This window comes from Geospiza fortis, unplaced genomic scaffold (assembly GCF_000277835.1).
Source record: "Geospiza fortis unplaced genomic scaffold, GeoFor_1.0 scaffold66, whole genome shotgun sequence".
Lineage (NCBI taxonomy): Eukaryota > Metazoa > Chordata > Aves > Passeriformes > Thraupidae > Geospiza > Geospiza fortis.
The window spans coordinates 8,686,191-8,702,045 of record NW_005054312.1 but is presented as its reverse complement, the minus strand read 5'-3'; the positions used below and the strand labels follow the sequence as shown (position 1 = coordinate 8,702,045).

Here is a 15,855-nt window from a genome sequence, read left to right as displayed (position 1 = left end):
CGCCCCGCCGGCCCCGCCCCGCCAGGTGAGCGCCGCCCCCGCCAGGTGAGCCCCGCCCCACACACGGAACTCCCCCGCATCACCTCGGCTGTTTAAAAAAAAAGTCTGAAATTCTCCTTTAAAAAAAGTCTGAAATTCTACTTACAAAAAAAAAGAAAGAAAATCTTAAATTCTTTTAAAACCTCCCCCAACAACCTTAAAATCTTCTCTTTAAAAATGTCATAAAATCTCTCTTAAAAAATAGATTAAAATTCTCCTTTTAAAATAAACCCTTAAATTCTCCTTCTTATTTTTTAAGAACTCATAAATTCCACATTTTTCCCCTGAAGTCTTACACTCTCCAATAAAAATAAAACTCTTTAAAAAAACTTTTAAAAAGTATTGAATTCTCCTTTTATTTAGAAAGGTTATTAATTTATATTTTGAAAAATCTGAAAACATTATCATGTTTTTTAAAAGAAGACTTAAAATCTCCTTTCCTAAAAAGAAACCAAGCAAAACCACCCTGTACTTCTCTATCCCTGACTCCTGGCTCTCTGGGGCCGTAGGGGCAGGCTCATTCCCGTCTGGAAGTGCTCAGCCTGTCCACAGCAGGGCCCAGACCTCCACCTGCCCCAGCAGGTCCCTGGGTAGAGCAGAGAAAACAACTCCTTTTCAGAGAGAAGAGCTTGCCCTGGTGCACGAGGAGGGTGCAGCCCTCGAGCCCTGTGCCCTTCAGCCAGCCGGGGGCTCAGAACGCCCTAAACCCGCAGAGAGATGACAGCAGGGAGACAGGTTCAGCCGGTTTTGGAAGAAGCAGGTGTCTGCTGCCATGCTGGAGGCTTTGGAAACTTCTCACCTCCTCTCTCCAGCTTTTCCCATCCTATCTCTCAAAAAACCCACCTGAAAGCTCCCCCAACCTTGCACGCCAGTGTCCTTCCTCCATGGTCCCCCAAGCAATGGGGATGGCTGTGATGGCATCAGAATCCCATCCTCAAGGTCTCTACTGGTGAAGGTGCTCCAACAAGGCCAGGGCTGGTGCAACCCCAGTGCCAGACACACAGTTACCTTTATATTTCTTTATCCAGAATGTCTTGTAAAATGTCCCACTACTCACGAGAAAGGATAACCCACCCATCAGACCCTGGATCCCGAGGTGACTGCTCCAAAACAGATCTCAGGTTTGCTGCTCCACCACAAAATGTGTGCCAATTTTAACTTATGGTCAGAAAAATCCCCATCTCATGCAGGCCTCATGATATCTTTGTCTAGGATTTATGATATCTTTAACTACTCCCTTCTCCACATGGAAGCTGCTGGGATTAGGAGGTGATGCAACACACAAGTCCGTAGCTGTCACTCGGCAGCTTTAATTGGATTTTTAAATGAAGTTTTCTGTTGTTCTGACATATTCCTCATAATTAGGATCTCCTAAAATCAGATAGTACATCTGGTGCTCCGTAACACAGGCCATGCCCTGGAGACCTTACAGCACAGGAGGAACAAAGATCTATAAAAGAAAACAACAAAGGCTGTTCTCAGGAGATACATATCTTATTTAATAGGTTGGACAGTCTTCTGAGATCCCAATCAGATGCAAGCTGAGCAGAGGCTCATTTGCCACTAGCAAGGATGGTTGCCTTTCTTTTAAGAAAAGATTTTGAGTTTTACATCTTTCTACCTTAAGCAGGTTGTGAAAAGATCTGAAATCTCTTTTCACTTGTAAAATTATTACTGTGAAAAATAAATAAACTGACTCTGTCCCGCTGTCTGCATGGTCCCTTGATTCCTCATCCTATGAGAAGTTCTCCACACCTTCCATCAATTAAGATGGATAAAAATGTCCAATGTTTAGTTTCACACTGGTGAGTTTGCCAGACTGGCTCATGGACCATCTTCTCTGTCTCAGATTTATTTAAAGCTCTTGTGGTGCTGAGGCCATGTTCAGGGACTGACCAGGAATAGTGACAGAGCTGATTTCTGGGTTTGTGCCCACTGGTTCCATGCTGGGATTGCTACAGGTGTATCTTAGAGTTTTGAAAAGTCATGTCCTCATTGTACACTGAGCAGCCAGGCTGCTTTAGGGAGGAGAACAGTGCTGTCTCAGCATCCTGAGCAGTTGAATCATCACCAAGCAGGTCCTTTGGTCTCTCCAGCAGCAGATGAGATAGTAATCCTATCTGAGTTTCCCCAAAGAAGATGATGCTGTCTCACTGCTGAGCTCAGGAGCACAAGTGTCCTGGTTCTGAGGCTTCTTAAGGTACAGAATATGTTTGCACAAAACCCCCTCCTGAGTACAAACCTACTGTGGGTGAGCAGCAGGTCACCACCTATAGCCTCTCCTAGCAGAGCACATCTTTCCTGGGACAGCCACCCGAGCCCAGCAGTGTTAGTCTGTGCTACAGTCCATGGTCAGTGTGGGGCTTGAGAGGAAAATGGGAATTCGAGGCACCTGAATCTGCAGAGCTGTTGGGTTTTGGCTTTTGGCACAAACCCAAAACCCTTTGAGCTGTGGTTGGGAGGGAAAAGAAGAGGAAAGTTTCATTTTCAGGCCTGTTTCTAAAAGGAAAGAGGGGCAAGCCAGATTTTCAGAGGTGCCCCACATCTCCTGCTCCCCTCAGGAGCTGGAGGTGGTCAGCATCATGGCTGTCAAATCTTCCTGCCTGCTTTCCTCTCCTTCTCCCTTTGCCATGGACCCCTTGAGGCACACCTTGGGAGTGTGCCTCCAGATCCTGCAAGCCTCAGGAAATTTGTCAGTCACTATCCTTTCCTGACACAGCTACAACATTTCATGTGCCTCAGAGAAATTACCCAGTGCATCTCTTGCCTCACTGAGCACACAGAAGGGCACATTTTCCCCACAACATGAGCTTCCCTCTCAAATAAAGACAATTGCCCCCAAAATCCCAGCATTTCCAGGAAAGCCCTGGCACCAGGAGAGAAAAGTTGCCAATACCAGAGGGCATGTTGACTTTCTCTTCCAGCAGACACCTTCTACTTCAAAAGCTGTAATCCAAGGCTAGAAATGAGGACCTCTCTCTCAACAATATGTATAAATAACACAGATAATTACATCTATAAAAATATTTATATACATATGTATATATATACACACAAGAGTACTGCCTTCTGCTGCTCAACATACATTTGTAGCAGTGTTACAAAGTGCCCATTGATCCTTGCAGTACTTTTAGGCCTTTTGGAGTGTTTGGAGGGTCTTAAGTTTTTCCAGGTTTCTTTGGAAGATTTTGAACTCACCATATATTTTCTGGCAAGGGTTTTATTTTGTGACCATACACTGTTTTAGTGAGAGACAGAAGATGCTGCCTGAAGTGTAACAAAAGGGCTTCTCTGGAAGAATTTTTTCCTCTGTTTCTAGGACAACAAGAGACATAAGAAAGAAAAGATTCTGCAGCATCACAGGAAAGCCAAATTGAGGCTTGGCACTGCAGAGCCCTGCAGCTGACAGCCAGGGTACTACAGAGTGCATCCCCTCATTTCCACCCACAATCCTGCCTGGGCCCGGGCTTGCAGGAAGGAGAGACCTCGGTCTGGTGGATAGATGAGCTGTTGTGCTTCAAGGGCAGGCCTTCTGGCCTCTGAAACGGGATGTATTTCCTGCCCTCCTACTTTATTCAGTATTCCTTCTGCTTCTGCAACAAGCCTGGAAAAGCTGCTGGGCACTTGGTCTCCTGTGGCTGCAAGGAATGGGGATGGTCAGGAGCAGCCTGCAGGATTGCAGTCCAGATCAGTAAACCTTTTGGCTACACTAGTCTGGGGTCTTTGGATTGCCCTGTGTAGGCACATAGCCCTTTCCCAAAAGCGCTGACAGTCCCTGCAAGGTCTGCACATGCCTCTCGGCTTTCCACACCTCTGGTGGTGGGAGCTGTGAAGGGAGACCTGCAAAGGGTCTCATGACAAGTGGCGCCCAGCACACTCACAGTACAAGATGAATATAAAACCCATGATAAAGTCAGAGCCAAAAATTCCAGATCTCTACGTCCTCCAGAAGTCTGCATTGCCTGGTCTTTGCTAGAATGGCTCTTGCAAAAGGTCCAGAAATGCAAAATCTTCCTTTAAAGTGGAAGTGAATAACTCACAATGAGGAGGAGGGCTCTTACATGTCGCTTTTGGAATAAAAAGTAGGAAAAAAAATGTGATCTAGTTAGGTTGGAGCTCCTGCATTCCCATTCAGCAACCCCAGGGGAGAGCACGGCTAGATCATTACAACTTCATTGCCATTCCCCACTTCAAACAGTAAGTTGAGCTGTGTGACATTGGGAGCAGGGGAGGAAAAAACAGCTGAAACAATGGTGGATGGAAGTGAGGGAGAGAAAATGGATGGGAGAAACAGAAAGGGGAAAAGGCAACAGTATCAGGAGAAGAAAAGATGCCCAGGGCACATCCTGCAAGGTTTTGTTTCCCGTCCAGGTGCTGGGCAGAAGACCTGCTTTTCACCTAGGAAATAGCCTCATTAATTATGGCTGTTGAGTATGGGAATGCAGCAGCTCTTTGCCATTCTGCTGCTCGGGTAGCCTGTGACCCGAGCCGTTCAGGTTTCCCAAGCATTTAGCAGTGTGGTCATGCTAATTTAGTTCGGTTTTTCAAAGGCTTGTGGGGAAAAGTCCTCTTCTTCCCAGAGGCATTGAAAGTTTTGACCTCCTGACCCTCCCTTTTACTAGGAGGTTCAAAAGCAGCATTGCAGCTGTTAAAGTTTTTCTTCATGCCTCAGTGATTCTCTGAAGGGAGACCAAGCTGGTGTTTATCTAGGCTTGACCTCTCTTCTTTGAGCCTGGAGATGTCTCTTTCGTTCAGTGCTACAGGCAGGGCAATGCTGGAAACCTCCCTGCCTTGCCATTCACTCCCTCCCTGCTGCAAACCCTCCAGTGCCCATTACTAATCCATCCCCTGCCAGGAGCTGGGGTTCCCGGCACTGATCCCATTTGTCCATCACACTGCAGATTCATTTACATTTAATCCACCATGACTTGTCTATGAAACACGACCCTCCTCCTGCTCTGATGCTGGAACCCATTTGGCTTCCAAAAGTCAACTGCTGGTTTCAGGGGGAGGAAAAAATCCCCCTTCCCAACAGGCTGGCCTGGCATGGACCTTTGGTGTCTCATCCTTCCCTCCACTGCCAAGGCTCATTATTTGCAGGGGACATCCTCCCCCTAATTTACATCTTTGCCACCACATCTAGGGTGACAGGCTCCTCAAGGGCCAAGATCCATCAAGGCACTTGAGCACAGGTTTAACGTTAAGCATCTTGTTTCAGGATACCGCTCATTTCCCTTAGGTGAGACATTGGAGAGAGATGGCCTGATTTGTAACTGTTCTATCCTGGATATTTACTCACAGCAGCCTGATTTTCAAGCCAGGACAGGGTGGCTTCTGCTTTAGCACAGGTCTCACCAGCTCATCTCAGTGCTGAAGCATTAGGTTAGGATGCAAAGTGAGGTGAGAGAAGGCAGGAGAAGAAACATCTCTGAACTTCTAGTCCCTGGAGCTGTGGGATTAACCACATTCACACCGACAGATTAGGTTCATTAACGTAGTCATTAAAAAAAGGGAGAGTCCTACTGTGAATAATGGCAGGTGCTTCACACACTGGCAGGTGCCTGGTCCCTGTGGTGGAGGCTTGAAGGTGATGAGATAGTGATGAGTGTGAGACATCTCCAAGGCAAGAGCAACACTCACCCTTCCTACACCTCTCCGGCCATCTGAAAATGGTGGCAAGCACGGGAACGTGCATGGATGAAGGACTGAGCTACCTTGGATCGTTCCCCCAGTGCCCACATGTCAGAGCACTCTGCTGAAAGGTGCTTCTGGTCAAAGCTGGGATAGGCGCTTGTGCTCTGGGCTCCGGCACCCCTGCTCAGTTATTATCTCTTTAGGTGAGCTCAGCTTCTTGAGCTGCAAAATTGGGATAATGTTTACTTTGCTTCCAGGGGTGTGGAGGAATAATTAATTAATGTTTATGAAATGCTTTCAGATCCCTGAACAAGAGGGGTGAGATAAGCAGAAAGGGTTCATGAGGTAGGTAGGAAGCGTTACGATGAATTATTGCGATTCAAAGGTAAATTACTGTTATTGCTGCCTAATAAGCAGACACAGCCATTAGCCTCCGACAATCTGATTTCTAACTCTGTTAGCTCCTTTTCCCCTCCTTCCCAACAAAAAAGTGGTTTCATCTTTGCTACTCATGCCCAGTTGAAGTTGTCTATAATAACCTGATAAACCATTTGAGGCTGACCCTAGTGCTTGTGGATGAGACCTGAAGCAGGACAGCTCACACCACTGCCATGAGCTTCTCACCTCTGACAGCATCTGGGGGAGGCAGACCACTTTTCCTTTTCAATGGGGAGCATCCCCAGACCAGTCTCCCATCCAGCTTCAAGCAGCAAACTTGCTGTGTGAGCTCCAAAGCTTGTGGCAGGTCAGGAAGTGAGGGTGATGTGATCCCACCACTCACAATTACCACCCCTCAAGTGAGCTGGGAAATGTCCTTGTGCCTGCCCCTAGCCCAGCCTTTGCTTAGAAAGGCTGAAATCCCAGGAAGGGTCTTGCACTGGTGATGGGTAGGGGGCACAGTGACACGGTGGGCAAGCACACGGGAGCTCGGAACTGCTCTAAGCTGAGCTGCAAACAGTCCTTAGGCACTTTGGCCATCTTTGCCTGGAAACCAAAGCAAACCTGACCTGTTTTAAAGCAGTGTGAGTAATGTGAATCCCGGGCTGGTGTGAGCAGGTTTTTCTGGTTCTTGCTCCAGCTATTCCCCCTCCTTCCTTGCCTGGGCTCCCAGTTTCGAGCTGGGAGGGCACCTGAGCCTGGCACAGCTTCCACCCTTTAGGACACCTTTTCTTGCTCTCTACCTGTGCCATTCCCATTGGCCCCTAATTGCTTTTCCAACATCATGCCTTAGAAGCCACCTGCCAGGTTGTGCTCTCAGAATCCCCCCATTACACAGCCAGCCCCACATTTCAGCCTCACAGCCCCCTCACAGCACCAGCACTGGAGGTTCTCTCCCACGCCTCGCTTTGCTGGTGCCAGGTGTCAGAGCAGAGCACAGTCTTGCACCAGCTCTGTGCCTTGCTGGTACCCAAGTGGAGACCTCGGGCAGAAATAAGGAGAGTCCCAAGCCTGGATTGCTTTTGGTACTGACTTGGACATACAAGGCCACCTCTACACATAAGCTCGTAAAGTATAAGCAAGCTTTCTTGTTTCTAATTGTCCTTTTAGACTCAAAACCTTTCTTTTTAAATTTTTTTCCCTGCCAGGAAGACCAGAGTTATGTATGAAGACCCCAGTTCAGTAAGATAATTACCCCTGAGCTGGAACACAACACTGAAGACTTAACCCCCTGCAGGATTTAAGCCTGAGTTTCAGCCCTGTTGAGTCAAAGGTCTTTGGAGAACAGGATTGAAGGCCTAAAATTATTCCAGTTCCTCTGTGCCTCCCTGGAAATCCCAGTCTGGCGGGAAAGCAGCTGTCTCTTTTAAAAGTACAATGAAGGTAACAATAGTTATTCTTAGTTGATCAAGTCCTAACTGGGTCCTATATGCGCCTGAAACACACAAATAATACCTAAACAAAGAAGAACAGAGATTTGTTTGTTTGTTTTCACCTTTCACAAAATTTTGCAGTCTTTATTTTAATTTTAAAGATAAATTGCTATCATCTTCAAGGGACTGATTTCTTATTAGCTATTGATTTTACATGAAGATGTTTTTTGTGAGGATATTTATCTGCTCTCCACGTCCAGAGTAGGATAGGCAACGTCAACTGGAATTTGTTTGGGGAGATAAATAGAAAATAGATTTTATAACCTACTCTGCTAAGAATAAATAGTGCCCAATACTCTACAAAGTATCATTTGACTCAGGTTTTCCTAGTAACTACATAAATCATGCAAAGTCGCTTTTCCATTTGTATGTTAGTGGCATGCCTGAAACAGAAATATCATCCAACAGATGCACATTCAGCATGTATCTTCCTTTCTATTGGAAAGTCAGTAAATTGGCTTTTGCTTCCATAATGCTGAGCTCTTGGCAATTTGTGAGCATGGCCCTACTCAGCACACAGCAGGCAGCTCTAATAACAGGCGACCTAAGCAAAATGGAGGATTTAGACTGCCCTTGCTCACTGAGATCTTCCACCTCTTAATAGTCAATATTTGCCTTCAGGCTGTGGGTTACTTAAAGAAGCCAGGCCAGCCCTGTACCAGTGAGGCTTTGCAAAGGGCTGCTCATCTCCTGCAGGGTCTGTGAGCCAGCACAGCCCAAAACACACACAGCAACCCCGAGGGGGACATGTCACAGCACACGTAGTTCCCTCCAAACAGCACTCAGGCAAGTCCTGTTTCCCTACCAAGCATCCCCCTTTTCCCCCCAGCCATGGGAAATATGCCTGGCTGCCATTCAGAGTGGGAAACAACTGAAAAGCCAGAAACTTTAGACGGGATGAAGCCTGGATTGTGTCGCCCTCAACAAGTGGGAGTTTTAGAAAACACCACCTTTGTGAAACCAGAGAGAGAAAACAACACAGAGCCTGGCACGGGCAATGAAATATGTATGTACCTAGGACCTCATCCAGCCCTCTCCCGCCACTGCACCTCTCAGCTTTGCATTTAAGGGGCACTGGATCTCATCCAAAAACGATGCAGGGGAACAAATGTAGCCCTGGCAACCCCACCGAGGGCAGGGAGGAACAAAGAGGACCCCCGGGCTGAATTTGTTTCTATTTTTAATCCTTATCTTTACCCATCACCCCCATGCATGGAAAGAGGCTTCTCAGCTGTATAGATTTGCATTGCTATGGGAGTTTGAAGTGATAAAACATTTGGCCTGCCTATTCAAAAGCAATTAGTGATTCAAAGCAGCCTGAGACATCTTAAAGGGGCCTGGTTGTCCAAGAGACAGGTGCTCTGAGCTGACTTCAGGGGAAAACAAAGTTTTTAGACAAAAAGAAGTCACTGGCTGCTTGAAAATACAATTCCTTCAAGACTTAGTAATGAAAAATAAATATTGCACAGAAAATTCCAGATTAGGCTGGTAAAATCTGGGAGGAGGTAGGGAGATAGGCCTGATTTACAGTGCTGGTAGAAGTAATGTTTGTGTATCTGTTGAACATATATAATTGATATTTTTATGTTACGGGTTTCCCCTCCACCACCATGACTAATGCAGGCAGAGCCATCTCCCACTAAGGCTGCCATCCCAGCATCCCTGTCCCAACAGCATCAGCATCAGGACAGAATTTCTCACCCATATCTCCTACCAAGAGAGGAGGTATTTTTTTTGAGCATTGCTGCCCTTAGACCTTTACATCCACCTCAGCAAAAGGGCAGCTTACCAGCCTTTAATTTGACTGCAGTCACTAGCACACCCTGCCACTGTTGCAGGGCAAACTGAGGAAAGGAATGAGACCTTCAGCACAGCCCATGCTGTTACAGGCCCTGTCAGGATGAGAAGCCCTGGAAAGGCAGCATGGGGATGACTAGCTTTCAAGGGCCCTGGGAAAAGCTGGGAAAACCCATGCTAAGGGCAAGATTACCCATGCAGAGACATCAGGGCACGACAAGTTGGTATACAAATGTCCAATGCAGAGAAGAATGCATTCACTCTCCCCCTGAAAGAGTTGTCCTGTGGTGTCCTCCCCATGCAGCTCTTTTTCTCCCTTTATCACCAGGAGACAGAGTTTCCTGCAACAGGCAACTGAGAGCAAATTGAGGCTTTTGTTTTATGCTGTGGAGGCTCCAGTTTCTCTCCATCCCCATGCTATCGAGTTATGCTGACACAACCACTAAATTGCTGGGTTCAGGAGAAAAAAGGGAGGAGGAAGAGATCTCTAACTTCCATCCGGAGGCGTCTTCTCCTCCCCGCTGTACTGTGTACAGCACCTGGACTCCCTGCAAAACCATCCCAGTCAGCCAAAGTCGTTCCCACTACACGTGCCACGTTGCCTGGGGGCTGCTGCTGGGGCTTTGCCAGGCAGAGAACAGCACAAGAATACTGCAGGAAAGGCTAGGGCTGAGTTAAATCTGAAAGCATTTCTTCCAGAGAGCACTTGAAAGCTAACAGGCCAGGGGGCCACAGCTGGCAGGGGATGCATTTTAAACTGCTTTTTAATCTGAGAGCAGATATCTCCCTCACCATCTCTAACATCTGTCTGGCAAGCTGCATGGGTGGGGGCAATAATCTCCCAGGCTGTTACATGCAGACTAACTAAGGGGGAAGCCAGGCAGCAGATACATTCAGCAGCTCTCAGGGGCTTCCAAGGCAAAGCACTGGTTGTAAGCAGGTGCTGCTCAGCCCCAACAAGTGATGGAGGAGCACCCAGGTGGTGCAGATACGTCCCTTTTCCCATAGTACTGCAGGAATCAAATGCTCCTTGGGGAAAAAAATACCCTCCCCTACATGCAGCTCTGCAGGGCTTAGAGAGCATGTCAGCCACTCAGCTCCAGGGCTGGCTTAGGGGGGCTCAACATGAGTCTCCTGCTGAGATCAGGGCCTGCAGCACACACTCACACACACACAGGGACATCTCAACCCCAGCAGCTTTCAGGCTGGAGAGCAGTAATAAAAGGAGAGACAAAAAATACCTCTTCCTATTTCCCAGTCAGGAAACAAAACTCCCAGATGCAGCTTAAATGTAAAATAAACATCATGTAGATATCAACCTGCATCTTCAGGCACTTATATGTCCTCATGCAGCTGATCCCAACTGGACTGATTTTTGCCCAAGCTACAAAGCATCAAAGGCAGAGGTGTGAGTTGCAATCACTTTTCTGGCTCCCAGGCTGTTAAACCTGCACTTCCCTGATCACAAAGAAATCACTTGGCAAAAACAAGGGGTCAGACCTGAAAACCTATTCCAGGTGATCTTCAGAGCATGCTACACCTGCAAGACTAACCTAGATTTAGGGCAAGATCATAAGCACAAGTGAAATGCAAAAAGCAGCAGTAAGGAGGGAACCACAGGTATTGTGGAAGAGGCCCAAGACATCTGCCTGGGGCCTAGCCTGGAAGGTCTATCGGCCCTCATGGCATCTGCTGTGTTCCTTGTCTCCTCAACAGTAGCTGTTTGTGTGGATATCTCACTTTTCTTAGCACATACACATGCACCATCAGGTTTGAACTCCCACTGCTGCAAAGACATGCTAGAGATGTGACCCTGAAATGCTATAAAGGTTCAGAAAGCAAAGTGCACTCACAATTTACTTATTAAATCTTAAACCTTGGGGCTGTGCTGCTTTTTGAGTTGGCAAACTGGTGTGGGACAAAGAGACCACTAAAATGCCAGAGGTTATCCCCCGAATCAGGTGTCAGAGAAGACAATGGCAGCTACAGGAAGGACTTTCCTGGATCTCATAGGACCCTCAAAACCATATAGCAACCACCTGGAAAAATGCACCAGACAAGCATGAGGAGGTAGAGCAGGACCAGTGGTCCTGAAGGCCATCTCCAACCCACTGCTGGTACCACACTTAACCCCTTCCTGCCAAAGGAAATTTCCACCCACCCTGGTTCACTTGTGTGACAAGCTTTTCCTCCCCCACCTCCGCTCAGGTGTGACTTTATCAGCTGTTTTTCAGCCAAGAGGATGCTTCACACCAAAGGGATCCAGAGACAAGCCTTGTAATTAGGACACGGGTGCCACCCACCAGATAACCCCTCCTCCTTTCCCATTTAGCCTGGGAAACGTATAGCTGGAATTGTTTATATTGCCCATACAACTTAGCATTTGTGCATTCTGCTTTCTGTCGTCAGAGCACTTCAGCAGGTGTTTTGCAAGCTTCTTCCCAACTCCCATATGACAAAGGATTTGGACAGGGGATGGAAGGGGATCAGGGAAAAGGAAAGCTAAACAATTTGCCCCAGAGCAGAAAGAGCTGGCAGTAGATCCAGGATCAACACTCAGCAGTTCCTGCCTCTGAATCTGATGCTCTGATCTTTGCTGGTACCTCACTACCTCAGGTTCAAAGCTGGTATTGTGGAGCCTCTCTGGTACTTCTTGGTACCAGAGAGCAGGTTTCAAGGGATTTCCTTTAGGTCACTCCCACTGGACTGAGTGGTCCTGCACCAACAATTAAACTATGTAATTTCAAACATCTGGCAGTGGTTTGCAAACCCATGGTCAGCACATGTTTCCCTTGAGAGCGCCACATGTAAGAGAAGGAAAGGATTCCTCCATTCACCCAAGCTGCTGTTGGACTGGTTAAAGCAGGCAGTGGTGGACTGACAGCTTGCACTCCCCTCTTCATTGTGCCTGCACTACTCTTGGTGCAGAGAGTAGGACTTGATCAAGGACTGTCCAGCTCTAGAAAATCCCCAGGGGAGAAAATGTTTGATTTTTTTTTTCTGCCAGACCAATGCCTCTGCATCAAGCAGTTGGAGAAATGTTTGGGCCAACAAAGAAGAAGGTGGAGCAGCGAGTGCTTGGATCAGGCTGCAGAATGAGAACAGCTTAAACTCCTTTTCCCATTGCTAACCGTAACAATAGAGTAGCGCCAGGCATGTCAATGGAGCTTCAGCAGTCTGGACCAGCATTATCATTTCTATCATGCTGTACCTGGATATATCTGGTCCAATTGCCCAAAATTCTTGATATATTGATAACCCTGCCACAGCTTTATTGAAGGCACTTCTGACTCACTAAGTCCCTTAAATCATTGCTGGACCAAGAGCAGCCCCTCTCCTGGGAGGTTCTGGGTCCACAAACTACTTATTTTCTCCCAATCAGTGGAACAGTCTTGTAATGGAGTTTATTTTGCTGGTTTTGCTGCAATCTTTCTCTCTTGCTACAGAGGGAGAGGAAAGCTCCTTAACACAGAGAGAAGAGACACACTCCCCATCTTTGTCTTTTAATCAGGAGGCAAAATCAAAAGGTTCTAGCAGATAAAGAGAGCTTTCTTGGTCCCAAGAAAGCTCTCTGGGGTGAGGTGAGAGCACCACTGTCAGATCCTTTGCTCTATCAATCCCCTTGCCTCTGCCTAAACCTGCCATTTGCTCTATTCCTGTCATTGTGTGTCAAGGCTCTGCCCCTTGCTTTGCTTCAACCCTCCCAGATCTAAAATAGACGTGAGGCATACAGCATCTTTCCCAAAGCCCTCCAGGACCTGCTGATGAATACTCAAGAAGCATTAGAGGACTCCACTGTCACCATCACTTTGAGGATTACTCCTTTCTGGGGTAGGAGAGGCTGGCAATTACAGGGATCAAGTCTCCAACCCTCTGCTTCATGAGAAGGGAGGGCAAAGCAATTTTGGCTTCTCCACTGCTGGGTATGCAGGGCAAACAAACACAAAGTGCCAAGGCTGGAGACCGCAGGCGCTGGGGAGCCTGCAGCAGCACTGCAGACAGCCTCAAACTCTGGGGCCAGGTGAGGACTACCAAATCCACATACATGCAGGCTGAGTAATGTCCTGAGGAGCCCAAACATACATGGAAATGGCTGGGACTTGAGAAATCTTGCCCGAGGGCCAACAGGGCTCTAGCAAGTGACCACACCAACTTATGTAGATCCCACATTCATTAAAAGTAAAATTACTATCTCCCTTTAATAACATTATTAATGATGTCTGCTGTCCTAGGAACCAGGATTGCAGGATTCCTCCATTTGTCTGCTGTCCTAGGAACCAGGATTGCTTGGACCTCACATCTATGGAGGAAATCTGAGCTTATGCTGAAGCCTTCTGGTGAGTGAGCTTTGCCAGGGTCCCTCTGTTACCAAGCCTCTCTGGTGTTTAACTGAGGTTTGGTCTATGCCAGGCCTTCCCAGGTCAGTCAGTGAGTATGTCTGTCTTTCCTTCCCTCAAAACCCATTTTCACAACGCTTGACGGTGCCCTCAAGCAGAGCATCTCTACTTCTCAACAGTGTTTAAATGGTATGAAGAGAAGGAAGGGGCACAGACTTGACAGGCACACAGGTCCTGTCTTTTCTTTAAGATGGCAACAGGAAAGGAAACAGACAAAGCATTATTTTTCTTGGTGAGGAGAAGGGATAATTTCCTGTTCATGATTCATCGCAGTCATGTGGAGACAATGACAGTTCTTTATCCTCCTCACAGCTTTGTCTTTAAAACACCACTCATGCCAGCACACCTCTCCAGGTAAGGTGCAATTACCTGGGAGTTCACTGGCTCATCACTAGCAATTATCCAACTGCCCTGTGTCCCATCAACCCACCCTAATCACTACAGCCCTATAACTCATAGCTCCTACAGTAAATACCATCATTAAACCTCTGGGAGTGAATTTACTATCAGCCATGGAGTGATTGCTTGCTGGGGTCACTGCAAACATGCAAACTCAACAGAAGGATTGTTATAAAATACAATCCCACTCAAATAAAAGCAGACGCTATTAGCAGGCAACAGGCACTGTGTATTCCATAAAATACCAGGAAAGATAAGTTATTTAATGACTGACATGTTATCTAATCTGGGAAAGTCCTGCCTCACTGGAGCTAATGTTCCCAGTTCATAAACTGCCTCAGCTCAATTGTTGGGGAGATACAAAGTGAGTTGAATTTGTTCCTGTTTATGGCCTGCAAGGTGTGGGTATGTTTTCCCCTCTCTTGGGTTTCAGACTGACATTACTGTTCATGGGTTTAATAAAGCCTGAACAATGTACTGGCCTTAACCCTTCAGAGAAACAAGTCTTATTTGAACTAATTGGAGCAGGGAGAGCTGTTGGTTCAAGTAGGAACATCATCCAGTCCCAAGCTGCTCAATTTAAAAACATGATTGTCAAAAAAAATAATTAAAATACCCAGTTTGTTTAATTCACCTTTAGTGAATTTTCATGTTTATTTGTTTTTAGGTTCCTCTAGGTCAAACCTCTTCTTACAACATGAGACAGATGTTTTTTCTTGGCTTTCATTTAGATACAAACAGCATCACTGATTCTCACAGATCTAGTAACTGGGTTTTCTAGGCAGAGCCTCTACTGCTGTAAGCCCACCACTCCAAGATTGTAAACTTTGGCAACATTTCAGTATGCAGGATATTTTTTTAAAAAACTGATAACTTGTGCTAAACAGAGAAAAATTATGTATGTAACAACATACATCCTTTCCCTCTCTCTAATCCCCCCACAGCCCTGGGACAAGCTGACTGTGCTAATCTCACCCCTCCAGGTCATCAGTGTGAATCCAGGTCAGCAATAACATGCTGCCAGCAGAACACTCCCTGCTCATTTTGTGATGTCCCTCTGCCTTTCCTCAGCACGCCACTGGCACGCTGAGGAACTGCTCTTCTACTATGAGCATGATACTAGGAGAGACCTCCAAGTCTCATCACGCCTTTGGGTCTGTGGGAAAGAATTGTTCAGGCAGGCCTCAGCCCTGTGCTCCAAAAGGTCCTGGTATTGCTATCCCTCTTCATGCCCCACTTGCAGCAGCAAGACCTGAGTCGTGGTGCTGCTTTTCAACGTGCGCCACTGAATCCATGCAGGACACCAGCCCTTCCACAAGCTCAGCCCCTGCTACTGAGCCAGGAAGCTCCTCCGGGATGGCTGTTACCCTGTGGAGGTGATTTCTCAACTTGGACAGCTTGGATGTGCCCTGTCATTAATGGCTGGCACATCTTTTCACAGGTATGTCTCTGCTAGTTTTGACAGGTGCAGAATAGGCTGTGCTGAGTGCTGCCTCCCCGTGCTGGCAAACATCCTCCCCCAGCCAGCTCCTCACATCTCTGCTCACATCTTCCAGGTGCAGGAAAAAGCCTTTTCTTTACGGCATAGCCCTGTAGTGCCCTTTGCTTTCCTGCACAGGGCTGAGCCCTGAGGCGCCCTTCCCTCCTCACCCCCAAGCTCCAGAGGGACTGGCTGCAGGAGGGTTACGCTGGGGCAAGAGCAGAGCAGCACTCTATCA

The 15,855-nt window shown here is 47.2% G+C and overlaps 1 protein-coding gene across 1 annotated transcript in view; it reads right to left on the bottom strand.

Moving 5' to 3' along the window:
• The window catches only part of LOC102041728 (ras association domain-containing protein 8), a 33,473-nt gene that overhangs the window by 17,195 nt on the left and 423 nt on the right, over positions 1-15,855 (bottom strand). Inside the window, exon 2 of the mRNA XM_031055814.1 lies at positions 3,708-3,715. The gene's annotated coding sequence lies outside the window, so the exon portion shown is untranslated. The remainder of the gene's footprint in view (positions 1-3,707; positions 3,716-15,855) is intronic.